The sequence below is a fragment of the Vigna angularis genome, chromosome 5, assembly GCF_016808095.1.
Source record: "Vigna angularis cultivar LongXiaoDou No.4 chromosome 5, ASM1680809v1, whole genome shotgun sequence".
In the NCBI taxonomy this organism is placed as follows: Eukaryota; Viridiplantae; Streptophyta; class Magnoliopsida; order Fabales; family Fabaceae; genus Vigna; species Vigna angularis.
In genome coordinates this window covers 25,914,962-25,942,404 of record NC_068974.1, presented here as the reverse complement: position 1 = coordinate 25,942,404, position 27,443 = coordinate 25,914,962, and the positions used below count along the sequence as shown (strand labels likewise).

General features: G+C 36.1%; 1 protein-coding gene across 3 annotated transcripts in view; it reads right to left on the bottom strand.

Moving 5' to 3' along the window:
• The window catches only part of LOC108340383 (acyl-coenzyme A oxidase 3, peroxisomal-like), a 91,821-nt gene that overhangs the window by 38,637 nt on the left and 25,741 nt on the right, over positions 1-27,443 (bottom strand). The window lies entirely within an intron of this gene.

Sequence of the window (27,443 nt, the reverse complement as noted above, 5' to 3'; positions counted from 1 at the left end):
AAACCTCACCCAAGTATGGGTCAATGGCAAGCTGGACAATTCAATAGACCATCACAACAACAATGGCATCCACACCCCTCCTTATCTGAAAGAACTACAAAGTCAGAAGAGACACTCCAACAATTCATGCAAGTGTCAATCTCCAACCATAAAAGCACTAAAGCTGCGATTAGAAATTTGGAAATACAGGTTGGTCAACTAGCTAAGAAGTTGGAAGAGATGTTTGATAGGAGTTTTGGGGCTAATAGTGAAGTTAACCCTAAGGAGTAGTGCAATGCCATTATGATTAGAAGTGGCATGATGCTAAATGAGAGAAAAGAAAAGGTTGAGTTGAGTGAAAAAGAAGAGATGAATAAAGAGAGAAAAAAAGGTGACAAAGATAAGAGGAAAAAGAAAGGAGAAGAGGATGAGAGTAAAGAAGAAAAAATAATTGAGAAGCCCCTTCCTTATCCAAAAAGCTTTTCAAAGACTGAAAAAGAGAACAAATTTGGGCGTTTCATGGAGATCTTCAAGCAATTAGAGATTACTATGCCCTTGACTGAAGCATTGCAGCAAATTCCTGCTTATGCTAAGCACATGAAGCAATTCCTCAACAAGAAGAAGAAATATTTAGATGAGGAAACAATTGAAGTGCAGGGCAATTGCAGTGCCATTATGCATAAGACTCTCCCTCCAAAATTCAAAGATCCGAGAAGTTTCAATATCCCTTGTACCATTGGGAATCATGATATCGGGAAGGCTCTAGTTGACTTAGGGGCTAGCATCAATCTGATGCTCTATCGTTGCTCAAAAAAATTGGTCTTCTGGAGGTCAAACCCACAAGAATGGTGTTGCAAATGGCGGATAGGTCCATCAAGCATCCTTATGGTGTAGTGGAAGATGTTGTGGTTCAGATAGATAAACTCCAATTTTCGGTGGACTTTGTAGTGATGGAGATGGAGGAAAATGCAGAGATACCACTCATCCTTGGACGACCATTCATGAAGACAACTAAGGTTGTCATTCATGTAGATGATGGAGTTTTAACATTGAAGGACCAAGAGAGAGAGGTAACTTTCAATGTTTTTGAAGCTGGGCCGCCAATTCAAGAAAAGCAGACTAGTCTTAAAACAACAGATGAAGTTCTATCAATGACTAGTCTACCTGATAAAGCTGCCAAGTTGGTCAAAAAGGGCCTAAGCTGTTTCTCTATAAAAGTGGAAGGAGGGGATGAAGAGAAGGAAGGAAAACTGGTTCACCAACACCCTGATGTGAAAAGTGATGAACCCAAACCTGACACACTAGTGAAATTCAAGAACAGGTTATGGGTTGTCAAGACTATTAAGACAAATGAAGTTTTTGAGATTGAGGCTCCTTACTCTAGGAGAGTCAAATTAGAGATAAGAAAATTGCTGAGATTTTGTTGGTGTCATGAAGGAAGAAGGAAAGCCAACATTAAAGATCCAGATTGAGCTTAATGGTATCAAGCTAGTGACGTTAAACAAGCGCTTACTAGGAGGCAACCCAACTTTCTAAGCTTACTTCTTTAGTTTATGCAATTTTGAATTATGTTTTTAGTTTGAGTATGTACTTGGCTAAATGGATAGTTGCTGCAATGGTTTGGTGTTTGGTGATAAACTGTTTGATTGTGAGAAGTAATATTATCTTGTGTCTGCTTGAGTGTGTATGATTCATGTTGAGTTAATGATTGGTTTAACTTTTAAGCATAGATGGTGGTTGCTCATAGTTGTGATGCATGATTTCAATTGTGATTAATATGATGGGCAGGATGTTTATCAAAATGTGGAACTTGAATTAACCTGAGAGGTTGGACTCCAGAGTCTTTGATTGATTGAATACTATAACTTTGGAAGCATGATTGATTTTGCTTGATTTTCTATGATTGAACCACTTGCTTGTTTGTTACACATGATCAAGGCCATGTTTTTCTTCTTCCATATAAGCCAATGCCAATATGTGAACCCCATAAAGAACAATGTTTGTTCTATCCTTTGAACCTTGAGCCTAAATATGAAAAACCTTTTTGAAATCCCTTCTTTGAGTTGAGTAGAGTATGTTTATATGGTAATGAAGAATGGTTCAAGTTTGGGGTTGTGGGAAACCAGGAAAGAACTTTGTGAAAATCTTTAAAGAGCATTGAGCAAAACAAAAAGCAAAAGCAAAAGAAAAAGAAAAGAGAAGAAAGAAAGAAAAGAAAAGGTTAAGCTCAATGCAAGTAAAGTTGAGAATGAGTTCAAGATTGATTTCTCACATAAAAGGACAAAGAGAGATTAATGCTATATCATGAAGTAAATTGCTCGCTCTCTTAACTCAAGGAATGTTGTTGTCTAGAAAGACCAATTTTCTTCTTATCCCGACCATGTCACAAGCTTAGAAAAAGTCCTTGTGATGATAACTTGCTTGTGAGTGTGTTTAAATGAAAGGCAAAGTTTCTTGTGAGGACGTCCTAAAAGGAGTATCTTTTGATAGAAGGGATGCAAATTCAGACGTTTTCAGCTCTCCAAAGGCAGAATCGGATGCGGAAGCTCTCCTTTTCGGTTTTTAGGGTTTATTTTTCATTCTCATTCCATTGTACATCTAGTTTCTCCATGACAAGGGGGAACTGAATTCATTTGGTTTTGGGGAAGATGTAACCTCTAAACTCTCATGTATTTGAATTGATTCCAATTTATATATGCTTCTTTCATTAATTGTTAGGGTTATTCTCCAATGCTCTATGTTTGTTATGTTTAACTCATTCATGGCATGATTTTTGGTTTTCTTTGTTATTGACAAATACCTAGGAACCTAGAACTGGGGAATTTATCCTAAGGGAACTATTACCTAGACATATGGATAAAACGCTTGGTTTTCTTAAGCTTCCGTTCGTAATGCAAAATTAATTATTAGGGATGCACGACATTGTGGTCTAGTAATAAGGATAGGCTTCTTTCGCCAAGACATCGGGTTCTAAGTAATTTAGAAAGTGACATTGACAATTAATAAAGAAGAAGAATTCTTATATACATGAGAGTGATTTGGTGAAATCTAAACCCCAACAACATCTTCATATTATAATAGCAACATCATCATTCGCTTTTGCGTTCCTCTTCAATTGATCAAAACTGTATTCATATTTACTTTCTTGTTTTTATATTTAAAAACCCTAAATTGTTCTTCAAAGTCTTAATTAGTTAAGTAATTACATGAATGTTTAGTGCCATGAGTCTCTTGGAAATGATACTTGGTCTTACCATTTATTATTACTTGGTACGATTCGATACACTTGCTGAGGTCTTAACAGGTATCTTGGTCGTTTTCTTGAAAAGTGACTGATATTGCTCTAGGTGACTTTTCTCACTAGAAGACAGTTTATGCTCAACTATGTATGGTTGTCAAGAATACCATCCAAACTTTTTTAAAACAAATGTTTCGTGCCTTCAGCGCATGTTTTGAAGTCTGGGATCATTTGGGTAAGATCCATGCTCTTTTTCATGAATTTGATGATGTTTTACCTCCTATCTCTACTTCAGCCTAAGAAATAGAACAATGGTAAAAGATATTAATGGTATGGGCTTTACACGAACTTGTTGATAATATTCTCATGTCCGTGATCAGATATTGGGTTCCCCTGTTATACCCAATTTTACTTCTAATTGTTGCACCTTTTTGCGTGTTCCAATTGAACCTATTAATGATACACTTGTTTTTGTTGATGATTTCTCTACTTTGGTTTCTCAACGTGATGATCACAACCGCTCTCACAAGTTAGGAAAAGGGGTCACAAGTGTAATCATTATTGGAAGTTACCACAATAATCATTTATTGTTAACTCATTGGCAAGTGTACCAAATCGTATCAAGTAATAATAGATGGTAAGACCAAGTATCGTATCCCAAAAGACTCACGACACTAAACAATCGTGTAATTACTTAACTAATTAAGACTGAAAAGCTATTTTTTTTGGTGTTTAAATGCAAATCCAATAAAAAGTAAATATGAATGCAAATTGATCAATTGAGGCTTGACATAGGAATGAATGGTGTTGATAATATGAGATGATTAATGTTGTTGTGGTTTAGATTTCCCCTTCCTTACTTTCATGTATATAAGAATTCATCTTCTTCATTAATTTGTTAACGTCACTTTCTAAATTACTTAGAACCCGATCCCTCGGCGTAAAAAGCCTATTGATGAGTCATTATTTTCTACTACTAACTTAGCTTTTTGCACCATATTGTGTTAGTGAATTGTGTTTAATTCTCCATTTTTATCTCATTTTCACTGTTTGAGCTTAATTTCAAGAATAATTCTTATTTTAATTGATTTGAATTATTTGGGCTTAATTATTTCAATCATTTTATGTAGGACAATCACGTTTGAAATGTTGAGAAAGGATCTGCTGAAGATAGCCGAACGGTCTATGAAGTAGTGTACAGAACGACTGAGAATTCGCCCAACCGTACGATCTGCTGAAGCCTTGACCGAACGCTCTTTTGAAGGCTTGTCCAAATAGTCCGTGAATGAATACTGAACTTGGAAGCTTTGACCGGACGACCTATTGTAAGCCTGCACTGGATGGTCGAGCACCGAACGGTTTGTAGAACGCCAATGTCGAACGGTGAAAGAGTGAACAACCGAACGGTCTGTGCAAGCACGGACCGAGAGGTCTATGGAAGCTTGCACTTATGGCCGAGCACTACAAACCGAGCAGTTTGTCGAAGTTGTGACCGACCGGTCTGCCAAAGTCATTAGCGAACAAACTAAGAAAGCCTTGCTGAAAGCCTTCACCGAACGGTCAGCTACCAGCTGAGCACTGTTGAACATAATGACCGAACGGTGTGAACCTATCATGATCGATCGGTCAGATGCAGTAACATGAGGAACTCAACAACAGTGTTGGAAGCACATTCTGGGACTTCAAAAGGGTGGTCACGTCAGTGTTAAAGTTTAATTTCGTTTTAGAATGTCATTGGATCAAACTATAGGACTTTTGGCCCAATTTTAGGTCATTTTGTAGGACAAGCCCATTAGAAGGGCAGTTTGGTCTTTTGGGGTCTATATACCCCAAAATCACTTTCACTAGAAGAGAGCTCCAAGCCACCACTCAGTTCTTTGTTCTTGGGAGAGCGTCTTCTTCTTCCTCCCCTTTGGGGAGGTTTTATGTTTTGTTTTCTTTACTTCTCAATGAATGTATGAACTCATTTTTAATTTCAATTGCATTGTGATTGGCTTCCATTTTCAACTCCAGTACCATTGCTTATTTCCAATTGTACATTTTAATTTTGTCAGATTTTAGCTTCCCATTTTACGTTTTTCAACTTTGCCCATTTATGTTTCCCAGCTTAATTTCATTGCAGCCTCTGTTTGTGTTTTGATTTACGTATTCTAGTTGTGTTTAGAAGTTCGTTTTGCTACATTCCAGCACTGCATTTTCATTCCAGTTCTTCTAATTTAATTTACTATTCATCGCGTTTTCTACTTCATTTCTGCAACGTTTTATGAGCTTCTACATTTAGACCTTTCGATTTTACTATTTTACACCGTTTGGTCTGTTGTTTTAACTCCAACCTTTTCTGCATTTCTGCTTTAATATCGTTCGGTCACTTGTAGGATCGTTTGACCTTTACCTGTACTGTTTATTTTGCTTTTACCGTTCGGTTTCCAACTTTCCTGCATTTCCATTTCCTTTCTTTAGGTATCGTTCGGTCTCCACTTTTAAACCTTCGGTCTATGAACAGAACTATTTGGCCTCTAACACGCTTGTTGTTAGAGCCGATCGGCTTGGTTAGTAGAACTTTTCAGCCTTGTGAAGAACCATTCGGTCTTCATGTTTTCCACATTTAATTCAATGCTTTTGGTTATGTTTAGTTATGTTTAACTTCCAGTTTTAATTTAGTTTAATTTTCCTTGAAAAAAAAACACTTTCAAACACCCCCACTACGTGTTTGACTTATGTCCTGAACCACATTTGGTCCTTGAGAGACGACCTAGGAGTGACTTCCTAGTCTATACTGCATTTTTATTGCACATCAAATTTGTATGGGCCGCGACAGCCCCATAAAATTTTGGCACCGTTGCTGAGGAAAAAAGCTAAGTTAGTAGTAGAAAATAATGACTCATCAAAATAGACCACACATAGTCTTTTGCACTTTTTGGCAAAATCAAGACGCAAAACCAGGAACCATTCTAAATACATCAAGGGTGTGACATAACCTTTAGGAAACAAAAAGAAAAAGACACCAAAGACATAAAGCAAATTTACACGATCCTCAATGATCTTGGAAAAAGAAAAGGAATAGACAACATCCTTCACACAGATAACCAGAGAATGCAGATACTCATAGAATTCATTTAAGCAATTCCAAAACATGGAAAAATAATCAATCAGCTCAAGTGGTGAATCGAAAAGCAACAGAACCTCACAGATGCACTATTAGTGTTTCTCTCAAGTGTCTAGGGTAAACAATGTCAACTCAATGAACTCAAGAAAGCAAGCAACAAAGAGACTTGGCAAGCCTCTAATATCAACACTCGAAAACATATGCATATTCAAATCAAAAGGTCTTTTCTAGATGTAATGGGGCTAAGGACAAGGGAGGATAAAATATGGATAAGTATCTATAAACCAAAAGAAATATAGGAGCAATGGGGAACAAGTGTAAACACAGTCAAATCACCTAAAACCTCTAATTCAATCCTCTTCTTGACTCCATTATTTAAAAAAAATTACTTTTCTCATTTTTTCCTATTTTTTTTCTTCTTCCTTTTTCATCTTGTCTCTTTTTCTTTTCTCTCTCTTTAGGACACAATTGTAAATGACAAGATACACACATATTTACAAAACAACTAAGAAGAGGAACCAACTAGCCAATTCACAAGAATCCCCAGGATGACCACACGTGTTCCGAAAACACTTCCAAAGCTCCAAAATTCCCTAAGGTTAAGGTGATCATGGGTTTTCACTTAAGGGTAATTAATGAGCTTGAAAACAAAGAACAAGGGAAAAGCATAGGCCTAAAGGGGTTATCAAAGGATCAAAACAAGGTAGGATTATTTGGCTAGAGAGGCTCAAGACAAAACTTCCTTTATCATTTCCAAACATGCATATCCATCAAGAATTATCAAAAAGAGTCAAGCCAAGGCATATGTGCAAGCAATCAAGAGTCATATCACACAAGAAAGAACATAAAGTGGCTCAAATCTCACACAAGGTAATTGTCACAATCAAATCAACCTCTCAAACATCATAATCATCTTCCAATCAAAGAAAATCATGGATTTCAAACCAATCAGAGTATCAATGAAGTGAAAGACACATCTACAACCTAAACAAAGTCCAGAAATCAAGAGAAGCATGCAAAACTGTACACAAGACAGAACAAAAACAACCTAAAAAAGAAAAAAATTAACAAAGAAAACAAAAACTAACAAAGAAAAATCAGAATCTCCCCAATAGACCACACTTAAACTACACAATGTCCTCAGTGTGTCACAAACAATAAGATCAACAATCATAACAGTCAACAGATCATGGACAAGTGCAATAAAAGTGGGGAAAGGAGGAGAAGGGAAAAGGAAAACTCCCTTGGTCATGGTGGAAGTTGCAGATTTTGGACTATAAGGGAGATGTTCTCCACCACTGGATCCAACAAGGAAGTTTTGAGGAAGAACTGCTTCATCCTCCAGAATTGATCGAGCAGGGAAATGTCTTCCACAACTGGATCTAAGAAGCAAGGATTTTTTATTAGCCTATTCAGCTGGTGCCTATTGATGTTGAAGCTTTTGTGTATGCTTGCACCTTTGTTTTCCACTGTGGGTGTTTGTTGGTCAAATTCATGTGTACCTCCTGCAACATGGTTAGTGCAATGTGGCTCCAAAGAAATGACATGCAGAGGTATAGCACCCAATCCCAATGTAACAGGTTGAACATCAAATACACTCTCAGAACATGAATCAATTTCAAATTTAGAAGCAATATCAAGCACAGGCTCAGATTCATGTTCAGTGCATGGATAAGAAGTATTCAAATATGATGGCAAAAATTGCTTCTCATCATGGAGAGAGTTAAAATTCGAAGCATGCTCATGAACAATATAATCATCAACATACCTATCAACTGCATAATTATGAACAACATAATCATTAACAACATAATCAAACTAAGGTATGTTTACCTCCATTTCCTTGAATGTGGCTAAAGTGGTGGAAGATGATGATGGTCTACCTAGTTCAAAAGTGTTGCTCATATCTGCGTGGTCCTCAAAATTTTCATCAGTGTCCTCAGGTGCAAGAGTAGGGACATAAGAAGGTGGGAAAGTAGATGGCATAGTGATCACATGACTCTAGTTCCCATCTCCTATGTTGATGGCACTGACATCATCATCCGGAATCTGAACAGTCTGAAATGGTAGTGGCTCTAAATCTTGAGACTGTTCCTTAGTGAGCTGAGTGGCCATCTGTCCTAACTGATGAGTCAAACTCTGAATGGAAGCTCTTGTTTCCTACTGAAACTGCATACTCTTAGCAGTCAGCTGTTGAATCTGCATGTTCTGCATGGTCATTTGCTCCAACAACTCCTTCAATGTAGACTCATAAGTAGAAGGCTAAGGAGCTATTTGGGCAGGCTCATGAAACTACAACTGCTGTGGTTCATGGACTGGTGGAGGCATACAAGTATTCTGGAATGGTGGTTCTTGATATTGATGTTGTGGAGTACCATACCATCCCAGGTTAGGATCATTCCATCCAGGATCGTTACTATATGAATCAAAAGGATGTTGAGTAGGGAAGAATCTGTCCAAAAATAGATGCTTAAGATCTTCCCAATTGGCCTTGAATTCTGGAGGAAGATAATAAAGCCACCCCCATGCTACTCCCTCTACTGAATGCGAGAATGCCTTTAAGAAAATGCGATGATTCGGGACATGCGGAGGTTTCATTGCAGAGCAAATGAGATGGAACTTCTCCAAATGTTTATGTTGGCATTCACCTATAAAGCCATGAAACTTAGGCAACAAATGTATCAGTCCAGTGGTGAAAATGCAATGATCATCATCCTCATTATGTGTAACCGGCTCCCAAAGAGCACTCTTATTAGTTGGATGATGAGTCATATTGTTATCAGCATAGAATTCAACAGAATATACATGAGAACCATAATCAAAGTCACATGCAAAAGGAGAATCATAATCATAGACACAGGCAAAAGAAGCAGTATTCACATAATCAAAATAGGCAGACATGGAAAAAGAAGGGGGAAGGTAGAAAGGAAATGCTCAAAATTACGAAACAAACGAAACACAACACAATTAAACTGATAACAGTTGAAAAACTATTATTTTTATACTTAAAATTGACTTCAATTACAACCTTTATGACTTAGAAATTAGCTTAAACTCATGATTTTGTTGAATTGTTGGAAATAAGAGAGTTGGACAGGTTTTATGCTTGATTTCCTTGTTTTTGCAGGTTTTTAGATAAAATTGATGAAATAAGTAAAAAGGGATAGAGATGGAATCAGAAAAGGACACAAAAAGTGAAAAAGAAGAGAATCAGCAAGTACCGCTCAACGCCAATTACCGCTGAGCGACACTTTTTAGTACTCGTTGGCACCGTTGAGGGGAAAACTAGCGCTGAGGGGAAGAAGTGTCACGCGCTACTACCACTGAGCGACACTTTTATGGGCTTGTGCCTAATTTTCTGTATTTTTTAGAATAATATATAAGCTTTAGGATGTCCTAGGGTTTGTATCTTTGGTTGGAACGAAGCAAAAACGTACTCTTTCACCCCTTGGAGGAGGATTTTGGATGCTAAGGCTCCTTTCTCAACTTTCTAGGGTTTTATCCTTCACTTTTCCATTGTATTTCATCTAGTTTCACCATGAATATGGTGAACTAAACTTATTTAGTTGTTGGGGAATCAATGTAAATCCTTAGAAACTCTCTTGTATGAAATTTGTTCTTAAAAATCATCTTTATGATACATGTTTTCTTTCATTAATAGTTAGGGTTTTTCCTCTTTGCTCAAAGCATGCATTATTTAACTCATTCGATGTCATGATTATTGGTTTTGTCGATATGGACACATACGGGGAAATCTAGATCTGGGGAATCTCTCCCAAAATTATATTACCAACCTAGACATAGGAGTATGATAGTTGGTTGCTTTTAAGCTTCTGTGCTTCAGAATTAATTATTAGGGATGCTAGGAATTGTATGAACTCATAATTAAGGATATGCTTTCTTCGTCGAGACATCGGGTTTTAAGTAATTTAGAAAGTGGCATTAACATTAATGAAAAGAATGGTGAATTCCTAAATACAAGAGAGTGGATAGGATGAAATTGATAAACCCCAACAACATATTCATCCATATATTTCAATTCACGTGTTTTGTTTCTTCTTGCCCATTGATCATCACATGCATACATATTTACTTTTCAGTCTATTGCATTTGAAACTTACAACAGTTTGTTCACAAGTCTTAATTCATCAATAAATCACATAACTGTCTAGGCCATGAGTCCTTTGAGAGAATGATACTTGGTCTTACCAGGTTTATTACTTGATACGATTCGGTTACACTTGCTAAGGGTTAACAAGTTCTTGACTCCATTTTCGGGGATCTAAGATTTGTTCATCATAAACACACAACACACACACAATACCGCACACACAAAACAGAACACTACACTCACAACACAAGACAAAACACAACACACACTAACACAACAAAACACCTAAGACCGAACCGTTGGTTCCCGGCAATGGCGCCAAAATTTGATGGAGCTGTCGTGGCCCATGCAAATTTGATGTGCAATAAAAATGCAGTATAGACTAGCAAGTGACTCCTAGGTCGTCTCTCAAGGACCAAATGTGGTTCAGGACTTAGGTCAAACACGTAGTGAGGGGCGTTTTGAAAGTGGTTTTTTCCAAGGAAAATTAAACTAAATTAAAACTGGAATTTAAACATAACTAAACATAACCGAAAGCATTGAATTAAATGTGGAAAACCTGAAGACCAAACGGTTCTTCACAAGGTCGAAAAGTTCTACTAACTAGGCCGATCGGCTCTAACAACAAGCGTCTTAGAGACCGAACGGTTCTGTTCATAGATCGAACGGTTTAAAAGTGGAGACCGAATGGTCCCCAAAGAAAGGAAATGGAAATGCAGGAAAGTTGGAAACCGAACGGTAAAAGCAATTTGAACAGTAAAGGTAAAGGCCGAACGGTCCTACAGGTGACTGAACGAGATTAAAGAAGAAATGCAGAAAAGGTTACAGTTAAAACAACAGACTGAACGGTGTAAAACAGTAAAACCGAACGGTCTAAATGCAAAAGCTCATAAAACGTTACAAAAATGAAGCAAAAATCGCGATGAACAGTAAATTAAACTAGAAAAACTGGAATGAAAATGTAGAGCTAGAACGAAGCAAAACGAACTTCTAAAGACAACTAGAAGACGTAAATCAAAACACAAACAGAGGCTGCAATGAAATTAAGGTGGGAAACATAAATGGGCAAAGTTTAAAAACGTGAAATGGGAAGCTAAAATCTGACAGAATTAAAATGCACAATTGGAAATAAGCAATGGAACTGGAGTTGAAAATGGATGCCAAACACAATGCAATTGAAATTAAAAATAAGTTCATACATTCATTGAGAAGTAAAGAAAACAAAACCTAAAACATTCCCAAAGGGGAGGAAGAAGAAGACACTCCCCCAAGAACAGAAAACTGAGTGGCGGTTGGGAGCTATCTTCAAGTGAAAGTGATTTTGGGGTATATAGACCCCAAAAGACCAAACTGCCCTTCTAATGGGCTTTTCCTACAAAATGACCTAAAATTGGGCCCAAAGTCCTACAGTTTGACCCAATGACATTCTAAAACGAAATTAAACTCTAGCACTGACGTGGCCACCCTCTTGAAGTCCCAGAATGTGCTTCCAACATTGCTGATGAGTTCCTCTGGTTACTGCATCTGACCGATCGGTCAGGACACGTTCACACCGTTCGGTCATTATGTTCAATAGTGCTCAGCTGATAGTTGACCGTTTGGTGAAGGCTTCCAGCAAGCTTTCTCAATTCGTTCGGTAGTGACTTGGGCAGACCGTTCGGTCAAGACTTCGACAAACCGCTCGGTTTGTAGTGCTCGGCCATAAGTGCAAGCTACCATAGACCGCTCAGTCTGTGCTTGCACAGACCGTTCGTTTGTTCACTCTTTCACTATTCGACATTGGCGTTCTACAGATCGTTCGGTGCTCGACCATCTAGTGCGGGCTTACAGCAGGTCATTCGGTCAAAGCTTCAAAGACCGTTCGGTATTCATTCACGGACCATTCAGACAAGCCTTCAAAAGACCGTTCGGTCAAGGCTTCAGTAGACCGTACGGTTGGGCGAATTCTGTATCGTTCTGTACACTACTTCATAGACCGTTCGACCATCTTCAGCAGATCCTTTCTCAACCTTTAAACAGTGATTGTCCTTTACAAAATGATTGAAATAATTAAGCCCAAATAATTCAAATTAATTAAAATAAGAATTATTCTGGAAATTAAGCCCAAATAGTGAAAATGAGATAAAAATGGAGAATTAAACACAATTCATTAACACAATATGGTGCAAAAAGCTAAGTCAGTAGTAGAAAATAATGACTCATCACCTATCCTTAATTATTTGACCATAATCCCTTGCATCCCTAATAGTCAATTCTGCATTACGAACAGAAACTTAAGACAACCAAACATCTTATCCCTATCCCTAGGCAATATTTCTTTCGGGTGAAATTCTTCAGATCAAGGTTTCTAGGTATTTCCCAATAACAAAGAAATCCAACATCATGTTATGAGTGATCAAAACATAATAAGCATTGAGCAAAGGAGGAAATCACTAACAATTAATGAAAGAAGCATAAAATAATTCAAATCATATTCAAATACATGAAAGTTTAGAGGTTACATCTTCTCCAACAACAAATGAGTTTAGTTCTCCATCGTGATGGAGAACCTTGGTGTACAATGGAATGAAAGTGAGATAAAAGTCCTAGAAAATGAAGAGGAGATCTCCCGCATCCAAATCTACCTCCAAAGGGTCGAAAAGTGTGTTTTTGCGCTTCAACCTTCCAAAGATGTGAACCCTAGGGCGTGCAAGTTCTTAAATAGATCAAAAATTGGCCGATAAGCCCAAGTTGTTGGCGGTAAGCGCCCCAACTAAGGGAAAGCAGTCGACACTGCAAGAAAATTGGCGCTCAATGGCCCTCAGAGGGCAAGCAGGCACTCAACGGTGTATTGACACATGCACTCAGCGCCCCCAGGAGGGAAAGCAAGCGAGACTGCGCTATAACTGGCGCTTAGCGCCCTTGAAAGGCGCCGAGGCGTGCTGCGGTTCAGAGTGGCACTGAGGGCCTAGAAAGGGCAACTAGGTGCCCTGCACTGGTGTTGAGGGCCTCATAAAAGGGCAACCAAGCACCCTACACTTTCTTCATCCTTCTTCTCTAATGCTTTTGTTGTCCCTCTTGAGTTCCGACTCCTTGATACTTTTTCTTCCCTTCCAAAACATACCCATAACCTACAAAATTAAAGGAATTAGTAATAAAATCATAAAGTATAACTATGATTCACTTATTCACAAAACTAAACTAAAAACAAGAGTGCAAGTAGCTTCTAAGTCAAAAAGAGTTGATTGAATATCAAAAATGCATCACAAATAACGGTATATTTAACCTTTATCAATTACACTACAATATGTCATCATAATTATAAAATGTTAAGCAACACCATTGGAATGGTACAAAATGTCACAAAGTATGGACTAAAATACCAAACCTTAAGGGGAACTCATGCAAGCTTTTTAGTTGTAGCAATAGATCTCTCAAACAACATCATATGTGTTGCAAGGGAACTATTAAAAAAAATGGCTTTAGCATACATTTATATAACAAAGAAAGTTGAAACTTTGAGGTTCTTACAATTCTACTACATGTCTAAGAGGGCTGGGAGGAGACTTGTGCAATGAACAAAATCAGACAACAATGTTCTCCAGTATGGAGATCACAAGTAGCTGCCAAGGACGCCTGAAATTGGTAATAACTTAATTGTCATATACCAAAATTCATAAATGAAACTTTAAAGTTAACAAACTTCACTTACCCAAGTATATAAGGGAGAAAATATATGTCCTTCCCCATTCCAAAGTAGGTGGTGATGTATGTTTGATTTCATCGAATTTATTTCTTTCATGAGTCATATAGGGGTTAATGAACTCATATACATCATTGAACCCCCTCTTGTTACTGACACCAAACATATAACTCATATACTATCTGACTGCTGCTTCATTATTTTTTCCTCAAGCTTCTTGTATCCACCACGAGACAATATGTGTGGATTTTTATTCTGAGCACTTATACCTTGTGATTTTGACCTTGTTTGTTGTGACAAAATGAAACAATTGTTATGATATAAAATTATGAATGATGAAGTGAATTGAATGATTTTTACCTACACTTACTTGTCACGTCTCGAATGAACGAAGCTCTACAAACTGATGCCATGTTTCTTCGTCAATTGTAGAATATTTGGAACGTGAAGTTTCATTACTTTTTGGTCCAAATATATATATATATATATGGACATCAATTTTGTCTTAAACCCCCGAAATCTTTCTCCAATTGTAGATAAACACCTACTCTTTAGGCTGGCGACATTTGGGATATCAAATGTCATCTGCAATAAAGAAAGTAATAACTTTATAACAATACAAATTTATTAATATAATTAAACTAGAATTTGGAGCAATATTGATTAACTTACCAATAGATCTTTCTAGATAAGATTCCGATCAACCTCAGATACACGGTCAAAGGATGAAGTAAGTATAGAGATACAATTACGTGCTAGTACTCCAAGGTAAGACCTAAATTCATCTGCATTTGGTCCAGATGCTACTCTAGTGACCACGTCAATAATGATAGGTGTCCTCTCACCTGCATTTCTTCTAAGTTGAAGTTGTCTACACCTCGTCGCTCTTCTAGTGGGTCTGGAAGTGGGGACTTGATCTTGAGACGAATGTGGTGCCTCAGCCATATATCTGTCACAAAAAATAAGATGAAAGATTAATAAAAGAGATAAAAAATAACATATTAACAAAAGCCATAAAATTTTACACAAATATGAAATTCATACATAATCATATGAATTGGTCATATGTATATTCCCTAATTGTGATCTTCCCGAATTGCATGTACATCATCAACCAGACGGTCGTCATCCAAATTTATTGTCGTTTTAAATGGAAGGGTGTCAACAATATGAAGATTACTTATATTCTCTTCTTTATCTTCAATTTGTCTTTTTCCTTGAAGAGCGACATACCAATGGTCAGACGTAGGATCTTTGACATAAAAAACCTCACTTGCTTGATATGCCATGATAAATGGTTTGTCTCCCGAACCAACCTTTCGAAAATCAACTAGTGTCATACACTAGTGCAGAAAGAGCTTTAGACATCTGTTATTTTGGGCTTTTAACGTCTGATCTCTATCCAACGTCTATATGAGTGATGTTAATAAGACGCCAGATCCAATAGGTCAGACGTCTATATAGACATCTGATCCATACAGTTCAGACGTCTTTATAGACGTTTGACACTATAGATCAGATGTCTAAAACGTCGTTGTATTTGATTGGATCTTTTTTTACTTAAGGCCTCTCGGGTTGCTCCTAGCTCATGGTGATTCGAGTTTACAACTTTATATTTTAGTTGAAGAGAATGTATTGTACATTTTTTTGTATTGGATGGTTTTAAAAATGTAGTGGAGAGAATTAGAGGAGTGCAAAACGCAAGGAATCGCCACCCAAGAACGCCGCCCAAGAACGCCGCCCAAGGACACAAGCAAAACTGCACCATAACCCAACGAAAACGCATTTTAATCGGTTCAAATGAAAGATAATGCATCAAAGAGTGATGTAATCGGACTAAAATTAATTTAAAACGGTGCAAAAGTGAGAAAACAAACTTGAAAAGCGTAACCCGTAGAGAGGAAGATGATGAACATTAAGTGTGCGTAACTGCTGCCTCACATTCGCGGTGTTTTAATGTTTCCATATAGAAGTCGGTTCCCTCGACATCAAACGTCTATATAGCTGTAGAAGTCAGATTGACGGGATCTGACGTCTAAATGGAGTTAAAAAGTAACTTTTTAGATTTAAAAAATGAGTATATAGAAGTCGTTTCCCCTCACATCGGACGTCTATATGGCTGTAGAAGTCAGATTAGCGAGATCTGACGTCTAAACGGAGTTAAAAAGTGACGTTTTAGATTTCAAAAATGAGTATATAGAAGTCGGTTCCCCCCACATCGGACGTCAATATGGCTGTAGAAGTCAGATTGGCGGGATCTCACGTCTAAATGGAATCAAAAAGTGACTTTTTAGATTTCAAAAATGAGTATATAGAAGTTTGTTCCCCACACATCAAATGTTTATATGGCTGTACAAGTCGGATTAGCGGGATCTCACGTCTAAATGGAGTCAAAAAGTGACTTTTTAGATTTCAAAAATGAGTATATAGAAGTCTGTTCCCCCCACATCAGACGTCTATATGGCTTTAGAAGTTTGTTCCCTCCAGAATAGATGTCTATATGGTTGGTTTATTTACAGAAAATGCCACCGGTCATTTTTTACGTTGGATATTTGAGGGTCAGACGTCTAAAGGGTGATGTTAAAGGCCTTTTCTGCACTAGTGATACCAGATTCATCTAGTTTTTGACACCACTCTTATTGTCAACCCACTTACATTTGAAGAGTGCAACATAAAACTTAGTGTAATCAACCTCACATATCTCTTCTATACTATCATAATATCTCATGGATCCAATTATAGGATTTTGATCTTTGGATGTGGAAAATTGTAGCGACTCAGCTTCTAGACTGACGCCACTATTTTGTATTGGGCTTTTATCATCCAAAGTCTTTGTATAAAATGTGCAATTATTAATTTCATAGCCTGTACAACATACAACATCAAACTTCAAACCATTTTGTTAGCCACAACAAAGTCTTCAAAGATCGTGATTCTTTCAAAACTTCATATTTGAACCACGACAAGAATGTTCTGTTATGCTCCATCAACTGCCATTTCTCTGATTATCTTGGATACTTGTCCTTTACAATGACTTTATGGGCTTCCAAAAACGAGATCACCTCATCTGTGTTGTTTAATATGTACAGATGTGCTTGCATGAATTCTTCACGACTTTTCGTGACCACATTCACACCTCAGATGCTTTTACTTGTAGAACATCTATTCAACCATGATGTCCGAGGGACTCCTATCGGATTTGCTTTAGTCATATAATCAGAGAAAAACTCGATACTTTCTTTAGCAATATATCTTTCAATCATTGAATCTTCTGGACTGTTGAGATTGTTGATAGGGGAGCAATGGTTTAGCTAAACCTACAATCTCAAAGCTTCTGATTTTTTATGATGACAACATAATTAATAACACATGTGATGTTTATGTGTTACACGTTATATTGCTTACATGCTATATGTTTTAATCAATGTGTAAATCTGTTTAAAGCATTGAGAACATGATTGTGTTGATACATTGCATTTCACTGTGTTATATAATTGATTTTATTGGTGAACGCATGTCTGATGTTTTATAGAAGGAAAACCACAAGCACTTATGTTGAACTTTTAATTGTGTGGCAAAACAAAAATTTTAAGTCGACTTCATTATGGGGTGAGTCGATTAAAACTCGTGGCTTTGCACAAACCATTTTCGAAGTGTGCTGTGAGGATTTTCAAAGTGAAAGTTTTTCAAAACTTTGTTTAACTGTGTTATATAGTCGATTATATGCAACAGACATTCGACTAAGTCTGTTACAGTTTTCAAATAATGCTTGAATTTAATGTTACAACAATTATTTTTTTAATATGTTGACCAAGCATTAAATGAGATTCGACTGCATTAATTGTACATTCAATTAACTGCATTGATTGTTGCTAACTACTATAACAGAATTGTTATATTCGACTGCATTAGTAGCTAAGTCGATTAAAATGCGTCTGAATTGTGAAAATCTATTAATTGACGCGAATTTGATTTCTTAAGAACTTTTGTGAATCTAACAGTTTGTGATATCTTTTACAGAAAGTGAATTCTTACAGAAAGAGAGAAAGAGCTCCAAGAAACAAGAAGTGACACCGTGGTGATCATCTACTTGTGGATTCTTGAAGAGCAAGTTAACTACATGTACAAAGGCTGATCATTATGCACATTGGGTGTAACTGAGAGATCAGAGGCTACAATCTTGTACAGATTGGATTGAGATTCCCTATTGTGATTACAGGAAGAAGAGCGTGTTGCGTTCTTGACTTTGAGGGTGGCTCAAAGGGTTTGGACTGTAGGAGAGGGGATTCTTGCTGCTAGTCTATTTGTATATGCCTATATTTTGATTAGAGGGTTAGAGAGGTATTTTATATTTTTGACTTGAGGTCGCTATAAAAGCCTTGTGTAAAAACCTTGATCATTATAGTGCATTGACTTCCTGTGGTTGGAAGGACATTGGATGTAGGCTTGGCCGAACCAGTATAAAAACTCAGTGTTTGATCTTTCTATCTCTACACTCTTTTATTCAGTCGATTTCTTACTGTATTCAATCGATTTAATTTCCGCTGCATAAACAAATCTTTTTCCTTACGTTTCAAGAAAGATTTTAAAGGCATCCACTTTGCGAAAAAGATTTAAAGAAAACATTGTTTTTACATTTCACCAATTCACCCCCTCTTGGTGTGAGAAATTAAGCCATTCTATTTTCAACATGGACGATATTGATTTTTAACGTACCCTTTCAAAATCTTCATATAACGATCTTGAGTCCAACAAGCTTTAAGTCCTGCACTGACACTAAGCTCTTGATATTTGAAGAGTATCCTTGTGGTACCTTGATACTCTTTAAACAAAGACAAAAACTTATCTTTTCTTGTTTGGACATTGTGTAACATACAGGGGGAAAATAAGTACGTTTACTAATCTCTCTTGGGGCCAACTCTTCTCGGATCTTCATGTCAACTAAATCCAAACGAGCATGCACTCCATCTTTTGTTTTTCCCTGGATGTTGAGTAGTGTATCAATCAAGCTATCACAAACTTTCTTCTTTAAATGCATGACATCTATGCAATGTCTAACATCTAACTTTGACCAATATAGAAGATCAAAGAATATTGATTTCTTTTTCCAAGGGGTCGTTACAGCAGACTTCTTGGACATTTTCTCAAATACATTATGTACTCTATTAACTTTTTCAAGAACTTCAAGTCCAGAAAGTGGAATGGGTGCATTGTCTTTCTCTTGTTGTCCATTGAATGTTTTCTTTAACCTTTCACATGGATTAATAGATTGTAAAAATCGTTGATGATGCATATACATTGTCTTTCTACCGTGTTTTAATTGATGAGCTGCAGTGTTTTCTTCACATATAGGACATGCTTTATGACCCTTCACACTGTACCCCGACAAATTACGTAATCTAGGAAGTCATTAATGGTGAAAATAACATGGCATGCATCATGAAAGTTTCTGAAGCAAAGGCATCAAATATTTCAATCCCATCAACCCATAACAACTTCAAGTCTTCAACTAATGGCCTGAGATAAACATCTATGTCATTTCCAGGCTGCTTTGGACCAAATATCAACATTGACAACATCATGTACTTTCTTTTCATGCACAATCTAGGAGATAAGTTGTAAATTATCAGTATAACGGGCCAATAGGTGTGATTGGTACTTAAATTACCAAATGGGTTCATTCCATCACTAGTTGAGCCAAACCTAAGATTTCTACACTGTTGACCAAATTTGGGGAATTCTTTATCAATATTTTTCCATTGCTTTGAATAAGATGGATGACGAAGTAGCCCATCAGTTGTTCTCTCATCTGCATGTCATCTTAGGTTTTTAGCGTCATTGGGATTCACGAACAAACGCTTAAGTCTAGCCACGAGTGGAAGGTACCAAACTACTTTCAAAGAAGAACCATTCTTTTCTGTGTGACCACTATCTTCATCGTTGTTTTTATCCTTGTATCGTGATAATCCACATTTTGGACACTTTGTCAAAACATCATACTCATTCCTATACAATATGCAATCATTCGGACATGCATGTATCCATTTATACTCCACACCCATCGGACAAAGAATTTCTTTGCATCATAATTACGAATGAGTAACGTATTTCCATCTGGCAGAATTTCATTCAACAACAACAACAATTCTGTAAAACTCTTATCATTTCATCCATTGCTCACCTTTAAATTCATGAGCCTTAACATCGCTGACAACCGTCTGAACTTAGTTGAACCGACATACAAATGAGTCTTCACATCAGTTGACATCGTTTCATACACATGCACTTGGGCAAAAGCTTATGCGCCAACATCGCGGATCATGTCCTCTAAGTTGTCTTCTTTTGGTCGATCTTCCATATCCATGGTGGAATCATATACATTTTCACTTGGACAAACATTTGGAAACTTTGTTGCCTCGCCGTACCATATCCATGTTGTATAACTTCGTATGAAACCATCACAGATAAGATGTTCCCTAATATCGGTTGTTTTCAACTTCCTCCCATTCAAACAGTTCACACAGGGACATCTAAACTTGACTTCATCATCACTTGTACTCTCATTACGTTGCGCAAACTCTATAAATTCTTCTACCCCTCTCTTGTACTCGGTGCTATGCGTGGTAGATTAATCCACCCTCGATCCGTACACATGTTTACTAAAATTTTTACACAATTTCAATAACCTTGAATGATCACTTTGATCGTTTTTGTATTCAAGGTGTGACCATATCCCATTCAAGAGGATTCACTTTTTTTAGTTTATTAAACATATAAATTTTAAACAACATATCTAAAATTTCATGAAATTTTGCTAGCATTTCGCATTGGTCTTCAGGTTACACGAAATGAAAGGGATTATAAATCAGAATCAAATATGTTCCTGAAGATCAATACAAAACACAACTACAAAATTTCATGCAATTTAAGAGATGTATATTAAAATTCATATGTATTAATAAACTATGAAAAAGTTATTACTCTTCTTAAACTATTCAACTAGACAATTCAAGATTCAATACTTGTAAATTAATATTACCATCTCCTCTTTATTCATTTTTAAAAAGTACATTTTTCCAAAAAAAATCTGGAGATAGTAAATAACTTTTGTATGGAATCTCAAACGGGAGAGTAAGGCTAATTCAAAACAACAATATATTTAACCAAACAAATAATTACATATGCAACCTAAAATATATTCAAGGAAACAACATATTCAAGCAAACAAATAATTACATGTTCATATTAAAAGGAAAATTTTAAGGATAGAAACCTGGGAGCGTGAAAGCTGGTCAACTATAGAGAATATCCGCGTTTAAGAAGCTGGTCAACTATACAATACCTAGACAAAAAAACAACACATTAATTACTCCCATGATTCCTAAAGTTTATTTCATCACCAAATCAACCTATTTAATACAAACCATTCAAAATCATATTTCCTAATTTCTATATCCGTAATTCAAAAGTCTACACCAATTTACATTATCAATCAATTTACATTATCAACATATTAACAAATCAAAATTCTATTATCCTAATTTCTATATCCCTAATTCAAAAATATACATTAATTTACATTATAAATAAATTTACATTATCAACAAATTTAACACAAAAATTCAAATTTTTATTCCCCTAAATATGGAAATCACTAATTTGTATGGCTAAACCCCTTGTGCTCATGGATTCTCATCACCAAATAACAATTATATCAATCTCAAACTGGTTTACTATAAAAGCACATATTAAAATGGACGAAAAATGGTGTCAGCGAAAAGAAACGGTGGCAGCGAACTTACCACTTGAAGAGAGCAAAAACGGTGGTAGCGAGAACAGCCGGTGGCAACGAGAACAGCCGGCGATAGCGATGTCGATGACCGGCGAATACGACGACGGTGTTGGACGACGAAACTAGAGGTAGCGAAAGTGAGAAGGGAGGAGGCTCAGTGACGAGAGGGAGAAGTGGAACGATGTGCGAGGAAGAAGAAAATTGTTGGCGTAAATGAAACCTATTGCGTTTCTGGAAGTAAATAAAAGATACTCCCTCGGTTAAGTATAAAACTGAGGCCATAAAACCATCTTGCATTGGTTAAGTGTACAACTGATGCCTATTCTTTTCAGAAAATGGAAAATTTGAAATTGTCTTGCCTCGGTTCGCGTTAAAATCGAGGCTGAAAGACATTATGACATCGGTTGAGCAAAACCAAGGCATTATAATTAGACAAAATGAAGTTGGAACATTCCATTTCTGAAGTAGCAAGAGTCTGGCAAAACATACTGCCTCGGTTCCCCTACCGACCGAGGCAGTATCCCTATTTCTCAAAACGTGTCAAATTTAAAGTCTGACTTACAGATTGATTGTGCAGGGTATTGTGCCTCGATTTTCGCTATAACCGAATCAGTATACTCTTTATGCCTCAGTTATAAGCACAACTGATGCATATAACTTGGTTTTATTTACGAAACTACAACCGCGTTTTTATACGCTTTGGTTTTTATGAAACCAAAGCGTATGGCGCGTCAAAAAAGGGTTTTTTTACTAGTGTCTATTGATAATTTTTTTATGTTTTTGGGTCTCTTTTTAACGTATTATCAGTTAGTCGTCTCAATTTTTCTTTTGAATGTATTATTTCTTTTACCAAAACTTCCTCTTGTTTAGAGGACTGAAATTCGAGATAGGTGATTAGCACCAGATGTAAGTCTCATGGTCTTTATCACATATGCCCTTCTACACATGTTGGCACTGTTATGGAGTCTCATCTTTCCTTCAAGCTTAGCTAAGTCATTCTAGTCTGGCCAAATTGCAACAACTCATTCCAAACTGCTTCAAGTTGTCTAGTTTGGTGTGTGAGTCATAGTCGTAGTTCCTTTCCTAGTAGTATCTCACAACGTGCTTCGTCCCCTTTTTTCCTTAGTTCACTCTGACATTTAGGATTCTAGTTGTGTTAGTTCTAATTTAGGTTTTCAATATTTCATTGCTTTTATTAATGATTATTCCATATGCACTGGGTTATTTTTAATGAAAAATAGTTTTTATTTATTTTATATCTTTAAGATCTTTTATAATGAAATTAAAACTTAGTTTGGTATTTCTATTCAAACTTTATGAAGTCATATGGTCGCAAATATCTTTCAAATTCTTTTAAAAAATTTATGATTTCTTATGGCATTCCTCATCAAAATTCATATGCTTATACACCTTAACAAAATGGGTTGGTTGAGGGCAAGAATAAATATTTTATTGAAGCAACTCACACCTTTTTAATTCATGGTGAGGTTCCTCAACATTTTTTGGGTGATGTTATTCTTACTGCATGGTATCATATTAATCGTATGCCATCTTCGGTTTAGATAACAAAATTGTTCATTCTATTTTATTTTCTCAACTTATCTTATCATAGATTATCTTCACTTTTTAATGCTTTCATTTCATCTATTTCTTATATGTCCACCCCTAAATCTATCATTAATGTCTGAGCCCATCCTAGTTGGCATTAGGCCATGCTAGATGAACTATGTGCTCTTTAGGATCGTAGAAGTTTGGAGCTCGTCCCATTACCATTGGGAAATTTTTTTGTTGGTTGCAGGTGGGATTTTTCTATCAAATTTAACCCTACTAGTAAAATTCATTGCCTAAAAGCTCAACTTGTAGCCAAAGACTACATACAAATTTTGGGATTGGATTATAAAGATATCTTTTCTCTAATGTCAAAGATAGCTTCATTTATTTATGGCCATGGCTACTTTTCAACAATGACTTCTTTATCAACTAGATGTCAAAAATGTTTTCCTTAATGGAGATTTGTAGGAGGAAATTTATATGGAGCAATCTCCCAGATTTGTTGCTCATGTGGAGTCTTCTGGATTGGTATGTCGTCTTCGCAAATCTTGATATAGCCTAAAACAATCTCCTAGGGTCTGACTTGGAAAATTTAGCAGCATGGTTCAACAATTTGGTATGACTCGAAGTGAGACAAATCATTAAGTCTTTTAACCTTAATCAAGTGTTGGATGTGTCTATTTGATAATATATGTTGATGAAATTGTTCTTACAGGAAATAACCACCATGGCATCTCCCAGATGAAACAACACCTTTGTCATCATTTTTAGACCAAGGATTTTGGAAAACTTAGATACTTCTCGGGTTTGAGGTAGCACAATCCAACGATGATAATTTTATATCTCAAAGAAAGTAAGTATTGGATATTTTGGATGAAATTGGATTGATGAATTCAAAACGTATTAACATACCCATGGATTCTAATATCAAACCCCTACCAATATAAAGGTAGACTATTTCAAATCCTAAGCAATATAGAAGATTGGTTGAGAAATTAAATTATGTTACAGTTACTCATCCTAACATTTTCTTTTCCGTGAGTGTAGTGAGTCAATTTCTCAATTCTTCATATGAAGATTGCAATGCAGTCATTAGTATATTAAAGTACATTAAAGGATCTCTGAGGAAAGGTTTGTTATATGGTTCCAATAATCATACAAAAGTTGTTTGTTATTCAGATATTGATTAGGCATAATATCCTTATGATAGAAGATCTACATTCGGGTATTGTGTCTCTATTAGTGGTGACTTGATTTCTTTGAAGAGCAAGAAATAAAGTGTTGTGACAAGATCTAGTGCAGAAGAAAAATATAGAACTATGACCTCATCCACTTGTGAACTTGTTTAGCTTAAACAATTGCTTAGAGAGTTACCATTTGGAGATGTCACTCAATTGACACTTATACGTGACAATTAGGCGACTCTTCATATCAGTTATAATCCTATCTTTCACCAAATGACCAAACACGTTGAAATTGATTATCATTTCATTTGAGAGAAGATTGTATCTAAAGATATCAAGATTGAGTTCATTAACTCAAATAATCAGTTAACAAATATTTTCACTAAGTTTCTAACAAACCGAAAATTGATTATATTTCTAAGAAACTTGATACATACAATTTATATGCATCAGTTTGAGGGAAAGTGTTAAATATATTATATTTTAAATTAATTAGAAAAGCTAAAAGTTTTAATATTGTTTGGCATTGGTTGATTTTGTTGATAATGTTTTCTTAACATTATTTTTTATTTACTATATTTATGTTTTTTTCACTTCTATGTGTATTTTAGACCCAAGAAAATTAATCCTATATCTAATATCATAGAAATGAATAATAACAACATATGTCTATTCTTTTTCTTTTCTCTGAAACTCTTTCGTTCTTCCTTCTTCATATCGCAACATTATAACTTTATCTATTCTACCTTTCTTTTGAGTAGCATCTTCCCTTATTAACTGATTTTCATGGTTGACCATGCATGTTATTTTCCAAAGATAAACTAGATTGTTTAATTTATTTCATAAATTAAATATATAAGAAATGTTATGCCTTGTTTCTCAACACCAAGAGGGGGTGAATTGGTTTTTAATAAAAATGTTTTCTTTTCTATCTTTTTGGAAATCTTTAGAATGATCTTTAACACATAACACAATAATGAAAATAATGCAGTAAAGGAATTTAAGAAGAGAAAACAAACATAGTTTTGCATACTGGTTCGACCTCAATGCCTACATCCAGTCTCTTCCAATCAACCTTAGATTGAAAGACCTTCCACTGTAGAGATTTGAGTTTTTAAAGCAAAACTTAACAAAGAACACCTCTCAAGTGTGATCTCCTCTCTAACTCACCAATCTAATATAGGAAAAACACACCCTGCAGAAAGAACAATCCTCTTCTCTACAGTAGCCCTTTGAGACCCTTCTCAAAGTCACAAAAACAACAAGCTCTTCTTCCTGGCAACCCGCATAGGGAAACCACAATCTCTTGATTGCAAACAAAGTTCTGATCAGGAAAGAAAACACCTTAACTGTAGTAGTTGATCAGCCAATAAACGTCTAAAGCTATCCTTCAAGAATCCTTCAAAATCTACTAATCTTTTATATCTTGATTCTTGGAGCAATCAGCGCACTTGCAATTCTTGGAGAAATCAGATATAAAAGTTCAAATGATCAAAAGTTTGTTAGCAAAATGATGAAGATGAAGTTTTGATGATGTCCAAATCAAGTCAAGAAGAAATCAAGATGTTAGGAAGACTTGTATTGCTATGGAAAAGCTTTTGTAATAATTATAATTTAGTGTCTAGGACTTAGACATTTGAGTGTTTTTGATTCCATGTAATTTCATACCATATAATCAAAAACCAGAGTCCAAAGTGCACTGTATTAATCGATTAAAAAGGGTCTTAATCGATTAAAACGAGGCTGACAAATGAAAACCAAAATTGCCTCTGGATTAATCGATTAAAGCTTGGATTAATCGATTCCATAATCGATTAATCCTGAGATTAATCGATTAAAACAGTCCGTTGGAGGTTCCAGAGTTGAAGACTAGCCGTTACACTGGAATAATCGATTAAAGCCTAAATTAATCGATTAGTTAATCGATTAAACCTGAGAATAATCGATTAACACTAGCCGTTAGGGGTTTCAGATTTGAAAAACTAGCCGTTATACTTAGTTTAATCGATTAATACTTGATTTAATCGATTAAAACAGTCAGATGGCTCATTTTCGAAGAATGGAAGAGACTTTGGATGAGTCTATAAATAGACTCTCATTTTCTCTCAAGATAACTCTTCCCTTGTGCTCAAATACTCTGAAACTCTTGAGAATTGTGTGCTCTTGCTCAGCTAAGGAAACTCTGTCTGTAGAGTTGGTGAAATACTGCTACGGTGATAGAGGAATAGCTGGTTCATCCTTGGTGTATCTAAGGAAGTGTTTGGAAGAGGAATTCATCCTTCGTGAAGTATTCGGAGGAAGTGTTTCATCCTTTGTGAAGATTCAAAGGAGGTGTTGTTTCATCTCTTGTGGCTTCAAGAGAGGTGTTTTCTAAACTTTTACAAATTGTATCTGTGTGATTGTAGTTTGTAATAGTTTTGTGATTAGTGAATTGTTTATCTTGTTTTTGAGATAAGCGACTGGACGTAGGATTGGTAAGATCCGAACCAGGATAAAATCAACTGTGCAAATTTCTCTCAACCTTACTCTATTTTATTGTCTTTATTATTTGCTAAGTAAGTTTAATTGAGTAGAAATTTTTAAGGCACACGATTTTAGTAAGAACCAATTCACCCCCCCTCTTGGTTTGTTATCCCACGCTAATCATTCCGCTGCAGCCGCTCTGACAATTGGTATCAGAGCTTGCTTTGATAGTCATTCAAATGGCGGGATCACATCAAACCTTTGCAGAGGGTGCTTCTATCAATAGACCACCACTATTCACAGGTGAAAATTACGCATTCTGGAAGGTTAGAATGCA